The 9,126-nt window shown below is 45.0% G+C and overlaps 1 pseudogene; it reads right to left on the bottom strand.

The window, feature by feature from the left end:
- Positions 1–1,498: 1,498 nt before the first annotated feature.
- Positions 1,499–3,651, bottom strand: LOC106588141 (dolichol-phosphate mannosyltransferase subunit 3-like; annotated as a pseudogene).
- Between the last annotated feature and the right edge of the window lie 5,475 nt (positions 3,652–9,126).

Raw genomic sequence — 9,126 nt, forward strand, 5'->3', positions numbered from 1 at the left:
AAAGTTTGGGGTCACTTAGAAATGTCCCTGTTTTTGAAAGAAAAGCACATTTCTTGTCCATTAAAATAACATCAACTTGATAAGAAATACAGTGTAGACATTGTTAATGTTGTAAATGACTATTGTAGCTGGAAACGACTGATTTTTAATGGAATATCAACATAGGCGTAAAGAGGCCCATTATCAGCAACAATCACTCCTGTGTTCCAATGGCACGTTGTGTTAGCTAATCCATGTTTATCATTTTAAAAGGATAATTGATCATTAGAAAACCCTTTTGCAATTATGTTAGCACAGCTGAAAACTGTTGTTCTGATTAAAGAAGCAATAAAACTGGCCTTCTTTAGACTAGTTGAGTATCTGGAGCATCAGCATTTGTGGGTTCGATTACAGGTTCAAAATAGCCAGAAAAAAAGATCCTTCTTCTGAAACTCGTCAGTCTATTCTTGTTCTGTGAAATGAAGTCTATTCCATGTGAGAAATTGCCAAGAAACTGAAGATCTCGTACAACGCTGTGTACTACTCCCTTCACAGAACAGCGCAAACTGGCCCTAACCAGAATAGAAAGAGGAGTGGGAGGCCACGGTGCACAACTTAGCAAGAGGACAAGTACATTAGAGTGTTTAGTTTGAGAAACAGACGTCTCACAAGTCCTCAACTGGCAGCTTCATGAAATAGTACCCGCAAAACACCAGTCTCAACATCAACAGTGAAGAGGCGACTCTGGGATGCTGGCCTTCTAGACAGAGTTCCTCTGTCCAGTGTCTGTGTTCTTTGCCCATTTTAATATTATAATTTTTTTGGCCAATCTGAGCTATGGCTTTTTCTTTGCAACTCTGCCTAGAAGGCCAGCATCCTGGAGTCGCCTCTTCACTGTTCACTCTTCACTCTTCTTCAAATCAGCCGTTTCCAGCTACAATAGTCATTTACAACATTAACTATGTCTACACTGTATTTCTGATCAATTTGATGTTATTTTAAAGGACAGAAAATGTGCTTTTCTTTCAAAAACAAGGACATTTCTAAGTGACCCCAAACTTTTGAACGGTTGTGTACGTGACCAACTTGCAAACACAATAGGGATGGAAATCTTTGCTAAAACATGATTGATTTATTTTCAGAAAACATATCTGCTGGGGGACCTGATCTAAGGGCTATGTGTTACTGTTTTTTGTAAGATGCATTGTCTAAATGGCTACTGGATAGTGCTGTCAGATATGGATGATGGATGAGTCTTCGTGTGACTTGGCATCAGTATAGGGTGAATAATGAATACAGAATAGGGACTACAGCATCCAATGATGTATGTAACTCAGGAAGAACCTATTTGATTTTAAGACTTTATCCACTCCACTCTATGGACATTGGGAACTGTAGGAAATGTAAAAAAAACATGGTCCATGATAAGAACTTTGCCTTGTGTATGTTTCCAAATCTGTCTTTGTGGTGTCTATAACAGTCTCTCCAAGAGTCTCTATAGTCTCTACTTTTCACATCTTCAAACCTTTTTTCTCAGGTCCTACTTGGCCTCCTTTATCTGAGCCTGTAGTTCTTTGGATGCCTCCTCACAGTCGTTGAAGGTGGCTACCTCGTAGCAGCCGAACACTAGCAGCAGATACATAGGCATGGGCCCGGCCACCTCCCTGTAGGCCTCTGGGAGCCTCATGTCTAGAAGGTCAAAAGTCACAAGAGCCAATGCTGCACCTATTACCGAGATGCCGAACACCCACTCCAGGAGCTTGGTCAGGATGATGGGAAACTTCAGGGCTCGGGTGCTTTTTCTCTAGTGATGTAGTTTCAGCAAACGAAGAGGCGAAGCGAGAGGGCTCACTCTCGCCAAATTATTTTCTGTATAAACCCAGGGCATTTCTTAGGGTAATAATATGCTGTCACAAGGGTCGTTGAAAGGGGACCAAGGCGCAGCATGTAAAGTGCTCATATTTCTTTTATTAATGATAACACGTCAACAAAATAACAAAACGACAGCCAACAGTTCCGTCAGGTACGTATACAAAACGGAAAACAACTACCCACAAACCCCAAAGGAAAACAGGTTGCCTAAGTATGGCTTCCAATCAGAGACAACGAAAGACACCTGCCTCTGATTGGAAACCATACCCGGCCAAAACCTGGAAAACAAAACATAGAAATAGAATACTAGAAAAACCCCACATATAAACAGAAAACCAAAACCACCCAACACAACCACCTGTCATGCCCTGACCGCACTACTATGGCAAATGACCTCTTACAAGGGTCAGGACGTGACAGTACCCCACCCCCCCAAAGGTGCAGACCCCGACTGCACTCAAACAAAAACCCAACAAAAACAACCCCAAACACAAAGGGAGGGAAGGGAAAGTGACAAACGTCTATGGCGGCTCATGCGCTACACCCAGACCCTTCCTCTGCCTCCGATCCTCCAGCAACGGAGGTGGCTCCGGATCAGGGCGTAACCCCCGTTCCGCCTGCAGATCCCTCCGCTTCTGAAACCCTGGCCTGTGGATCATTATTGGAGGAATCGGACTGTAGATCCTTACCGGAAGCTCTGCGATGTAGACCACCGCTGGAGGATCTGGGCTGCAGGCCGCCGCTGGAGGATCTGGGCTGTAGGCCGCCGCTGGAGGATCTGGGCTGCAGGCCACCACTGGAGGATCTGGGCTGCAGGCCGCCACTGGAGGATCTGGGCTGCAGGCCGCCGCTGGAAGATCTGGGCTGCAGACCGCCGCTGAAGGCTCTGGGCTGAGGGGCATCGTCGGAGGCTCCGGGCTGAGTGGCGTCGCCGGAGGCTCCAGGCTGAGGAGCGTTGCCGGAGGCTCCGGGCTGAGAAGCGTCGCCGGAGGCTCTGGGCTGAGGAGTGTCGCCGGAGGCTGCAGACTGGAGAGCGTCGGTGGAGGCTCCGGACTGGAGAGCGTCTCTGTAGGTTCCGGACCGGGGACCTTCACTGCAGGCTCCGTGCCATGGATCATCACTACTGGTTCCGCACCATGGATCATCACTGGAGGCTTCGTGCCATGGATCATCCCTACAGGCTCCGGGCCATGGATCATCACTGGAGGCTTCGTGCCATGGATCATCCCTACAGGCGCCGAGCCATGGATCATCACTGGAGGCTTCGTGCCATGGATTATCGCTGGAGGCTTCGGACCATTGATCATCACTGGAGGCTTCCTACGGGGAGCTGGAACCGGTCTCACCAGACTGGGGTGATGCACTGAGGACCGCGTGCTCAAAGCAGGCACCGGCCCGTACTGGGCTATGGAGGCGTACTGGAGGAAGAGTGCGAGAAGCAGACACAGGACATACTGGGCTATGGTGGCGCACTGGAGGGAGAGTGCACGGAGCAGGCACAGGACGTACTGGGCTATGGTGGCGCACTGGAGGGAGAGTGCGCGGAGCAGGCACAGGGTACACTGGGCCTTGGAGGCGCACTGGAGGTCTGGCGCTTAGGGCTGGCACAACCCATCCTGGCTCGATGTTGATAATAGCCTGGCAAGGGCGGAGCGCTGGTACAGGACGAACTGGGCCGTGCTGGTGAATGGGGGGTACCGTGCGTAGAGTAGGTGCAGGATAACCTGGGCCGAAGAGACGCACTGGAGACCAGATACGTTGAACCGGTGCATCTCCCAGGCAGCCGGCCAACTCTAGCATGGCAACGGTGAGGAGATTGCACCGAGCGCACCGGGCTGTGAGTGCGCATGGGCGACACCGTGCGCACCACCACATAACACGGTGCTTATACCGTCACTCGCTCCCTACGGTAAGCACGGGGAATTGGCTCAGGTCTTAACCTCGCCTTTGCCAATCTACCCGTGTGCCCCCCCCAAAATGTATTTTGCTGCTGCCTCTTGGCCTCTTCTTGCCTGCCTAGCTGTTCCTCCCAGTATCGTCGTTCCGCCTTCACTGCCTCTATCTCCCACTGCGGACGGCGATACTCCCCAGGGCTTGTCCAGGGTTCTGCCCCATCTAAGATCTCCTCCCAGGTCCACTCCTCTGAACCATACTGCTTGGTCCTGCTCTTCCTCCTCGAGAATGCACGCTGCTTGGTCCATTGGTGGTGGGTAGTTCTGTCACAGGGGTCGTTGAAAGGGGACCAAGGTGCAGCGTGTAAAGTGCTCATATTTCTTTTATTAATGATAACACTTCAACAAAATAACAAAACGACAGCCAACAGTTCTGTCAGGTACGTATACAAAACGGAAAACAACTACCCACAAGCCCCAAAGGAAAACAGGCTGCCTAAGTATGGCTTCCAATCAGAGACAACGAAAGACACCTGCCTCTGATTGGAAACCATACCCGGCAAAAACCTGGAAAACAAAACATAGAAATAGAATACTAGAAAAACCCCACATATAAACAGAAAACCCAAAACCACCCAACACAACCACCTGTCACGCCTTGACCGCTCTACTATGGCAAATGACCTCTTACAAGGGTCAGGACGTGACATATGCAGACCTAAGCTTGTCGCCTACCTTCCCGCCTTTGGGACAGAGATCCCATTGTTAGGGCAGAGACATGAGCATCTTGTCATTATATATCTCTGGTTTCAGCCTCTTGCGATTGGAAAAGAAAGTTGGCGGGTCCACAATGCACTGTTAAGATGTTGGACTGCCTTAAAGGAAATTGATGTTTCGCCAAAACTATATAATTACTCCTGTCTAAATAAAATCATTCAAAATACTTCACCAGGGAGCATGACTTAGCCACAGAGGATCATTAGCTTCTTTATTTTTTGCCACGCACATGTTGATGCTGGATCAGATCCAGAAAGATAATTGATTTTTATCACCTACAACAATATGAAATTAACATTAACCGGATGTTTCACATGCGCTACACTAAATGTAATACTTTTTCATGCAAGTAGATTAAGTAGACAATTTAGGGTACGTTTTTACAGTGATCTTTTTAAAGAGGTGGATTTGGCGCATGTGCACTTGGTCAAGAACAATACAGATTCATCGTCTCCTCTGCCCAGGGCTCATTGTTTTATGCCACGTTCAAAACAACTGGGAACTCTGAAAAATACGAGGTCAAATCATGACGTCAGTGATCTTTAGGTCAGAAAGTCAGAGCTCTAGAAAGAGGCCCGAGTTCCCGAGTTGGATGACGTTCAAATCGATTTTTCCCAGTGGGAGCTCGGTTTTTTCAGAGTTCCCAGTTGTTTTGAGCGCACTTCCCAGTTCCGAGTTCCCAGTTGGTTTGAATGCAGCATTACATCAGATAGCGCGTATGGAGCCAAATACCTGCCAAACGGTTGAACGTACAGTACATATTGTTAGGATTGTAAGAAAATCCATGTGTGAAACATGAACATAAACGTGAAATTTCATCTGTGAACATACAAACACCACATTACGATTACGGACTAACATTTTAGACTTGAACAAATCTGTTGCAATTCTGATGTACAATAAAACCTTTCAGAGTTTTGGCAGTTTCATCTCACCAACAAAAAAAACATACACCAAATGACCTGTGAGGAGTGCTACCTGAACAAGCATAACACAGTACAAAAAAAACGGAAGTCAGGGAATGGAAAGAGGTATCCTGCATGTTTTCAAGTTAAAAGTCTCCATTCTCTATTTCTCCTCAGTTGAGTTTACTTCACATTTAAGTAGCTAATGTAATGGATTTGTTTGCCAGTGTAAGTCTAGATAGCACTAGCTGTATTATGCCTATACCAGTGAAGTTTCAGTCCGCTAGGTGTCTCTCTACAACATCTGCATATCTCTGGGTGACATGGACATCCCCATGCATGCACCTTATCAAAATATGACTAAGTCAGTTTTGCACCACCCCATTCTCTGGGCTCTGTCTGCAATAATAACCAGTAGTAAATACCAGGAATAATTAAACATAACTAGTAGTATCTACCAGGAATAATGAAACATAGAATAATAATAGCTGTTTGGGGAATCTATGAATTTTGTATGACCACTGGAGTCTGCCACTCAAAATATTTTTTTATTGAACATTTTGATATTTATTTCATATCTCCAAATATTGCCAAATCATATCTGTAGGAGTGGTTAATATGAATTTAAAATATAATAATTTGACATGATTTATATGAATCGGGTCATGAACATATGGACTTTGAAATGAACAAGGGAGAGAATAAACAGAGGCTAAATCTGACATAAGCTTATTCCCACACTTTATAATAACTCTGCTGCATTGGTCTTAAGTATTGCATTACTGCATTGGTCACCCCGCTCCTCCGCTCTCTCCACTGGCTTCCAGTTGAAGCTCGCATCCGCTACAAGACCATGGTGATTGCCTACGGAACTGTGAAGGGAACGGCACCTCCATACCTTCAGGCTCTGATCAGGCCCTACACCCAAACAAGGGCACTGCGTTCATCCACCTCTGGCCTGCTGGCCCCCCTACCTCTGAGGAAGCACAGTTCCCGCTCAGCCCAGTCAAAACTGTTCGCTGCTCTGGCACCCCAATGGTGGAACAAGCTCCCTCACGACGCCAGGACAGCGGAGTCAATCACCACCTTCCGGAGACACCTGAAACCCCACCTCTTTAAGGAATACCTAGGATAGGATAAAGTAATCCTTCTAACCCCCCCCCCCCCCCCTTAAAATATTTAGATGCACTATTGTAAAGTGGTTGTTCCACTGGATATCATAAGGTGAATCCACCAATTTGTAAGTCGCTCTGGATAAGAGCGTCTGCTAAATTACTTAAATGTAAATGTAAGTAGTCTCCGTATAGACTATTCCCTCCATCATGACACTGCTGCCCAGTTGATGAGCTTGTAACCTCCATACAGCACCACAGCACCATGTTCCTTCAGAAAAGCACCTCTCAGCCTCAGAAGATGCCCTTCTGGAGGCATGCAGCCAAACAGTCATTATACCCTAATGTAGAGGCCTATTTGCCTACTAGCCAAATAAAGTGCAGCGCATGCATGATGCGTGCAACTCGTCATTCCAACATACTTGAACATTTAATTCATCCTTCAGTCAGTCAGTATGTCATCCATTCAGTCATTTGTCTGAGATGCAATAGGAACTAACTCAAAGAGAATAGAACAGTCTTATCCATTTGTTTATTGAAGTCCATGTGTATTCAAAATTATCTGAATTCTCCAAAGTTCTTTAGCCTATCACTTTAATAATTCAATGTTTAATTTAGGTCTATCCAAATAAAAAATAGGCCTTCAACTTGTAAGCATTGCAATTTAGGCTATCATTTTGGGTACTGGTGTCTTGCTGAATAATTTTAGAACTCTATTTGTGTTTAATAACTGTTTTTATTATAGGGCTCCCTTTTAAAAAAAAAGGCCCTAGCTCACAGGCCTCTAAATATATCCTCTAAATAAATGTTAAACAAAATAGTTGAAGAAGCACGTGCAGTGGCTGACAGGGAAAACAGATCTGGCAATAAGAAAAGGCTATAAATAGCCTTGACCATTTATGACCCCTTGGCTCTTTCACTCAGGACAGGTTATAGCCAATACTTAATCAATATTTTGTTATGTCTCATTTATTGATATGGATATAGCCTCTGCGTGATGGGGTTGTGCAACGCAAATGGCTATAACAAGCCTACATACAGAGTGGAATTCACTAATACAACAGTCAAATGCCTAATATAAGGCCTACAGTCCATGCTCCCAAATACTGGGAAAAGTGTGATTCATTTGGTTACATGAGCACCACCATAGCCCCACACGGCTATACAAACAAATTATGCAATTATATGGCCATTAAATAACACACAACAACATGGCATATTTAGATAGCTGAATAGGCCTAGCCTAAATCATATGTACTTTCTATTTTGCAGCTCAGATGGTTATTCTAGACAAGGCTCTTCTGTGTCTTTATCATTCTCACACAAGTAATTTGCTGAAGGCCCAAGACTATACACCTCCTATACACTCCTCCCTTCATATAGGTAGAAACTCAAACAGGAAGTACCAGAGGTGGGACCAAGTCATTGTTTTACAAGTCGCAAGTAAGTCTCAAGTCTTAGCACTCAAGTCTCAAGGCAAGTCCCAAGTCAAGACAGGCAAGTCCGAGTCAAGTCTCAAGTCAAGACCGTCAAGACCGTCAAGTATCAAGTCAAGTCTCAAGTCCTAAACTTTGAGTTTTGAGTTCTAAACAAGTCATAATGTGCTCTTCACCAAATGTAATACCATTTCATATTTTTAACAAGAGTAATAGTTAGTATATTACATTTACGCAAATCATGAATGCTTTTAAAAATATCTATATATTTATTACTTTCCAAATAAACCTTATATTTCCATGGAAATACATGGGTAGCCATGAGAAAGACCCCCCCCCCAATAGTGATCGACTATCGAGGATCGCTATGGGGCGCAATCAGGCGATGTAGGCTTGTACACCATCGCCCAACCTTAACACACACACACACACACTCTGTGTGGTTACTGTAGGCTAACGTATGTCAATGGTTTTAAGAACAGCAGTAACATCAGGCAGGATTTAGGCTACCAACTGCCTAGCCAGTTGTAGCTCAATCTTGGGTGCAATGATCACGTTTCTGCACTGACTGACTGTGTGGAGGCTCATTGATTTAACGTAACGTTAGCCTGCATGCTACACTAGTAAAGTTATAAATTATATAACTGTCGGCTATATTAGCCACGACTTACCATTCTTTGTGCAGCTTCAAATGTCGAACAAAGTTGGACATTTTTGCGCCTTCATCTGTAATTTTCTTCCAGCATGTTTTGCAAGTTGCAATCCGTTTTTTTGTTGATACAGCCTCGTCCGTATAGCCGAAAATAATCATTTTGGGTATCATCTTTCCAAGGGCTCCATCTGAATTCACCCGCTGACGTTCCTCTGCACTGCCACGCACAACTTTTTCTCAGCTGGCACAATTTGATTGGCTGCTGTCCGATTCAAACTGTAATCCGTTAAATGAAGACTTGATGCACTGCACACTTTTTTTAATAGCATAATTTTTAATATTTGGGCTTGGGGAGGGTATCAAGTCAAGTCGAGCCAAAAGGCTCAAGTCCAAGTTAAGTCACGAGTCATTGGTGTTAACGTCAAAGTCGAGTTGCAAGTCATCATATTTGTGACTCGAGTCTGACTTGAGTCCAAGTCATGTGACTCGAGTCCACACCTC

This window comes from Salmo salar, chromosome 27 (assembly GCF_965601325.2).
Source record: "Salmo salar chromosome 27, fSalSal1, whole genome shotgun sequence".
NCBI classification, from domain to species: domain Eukaryota; kingdom Metazoa; phylum Chordata; class Actinopteri; order Salmoniformes; family Salmonidae; genus Salmo; species Salmo salar.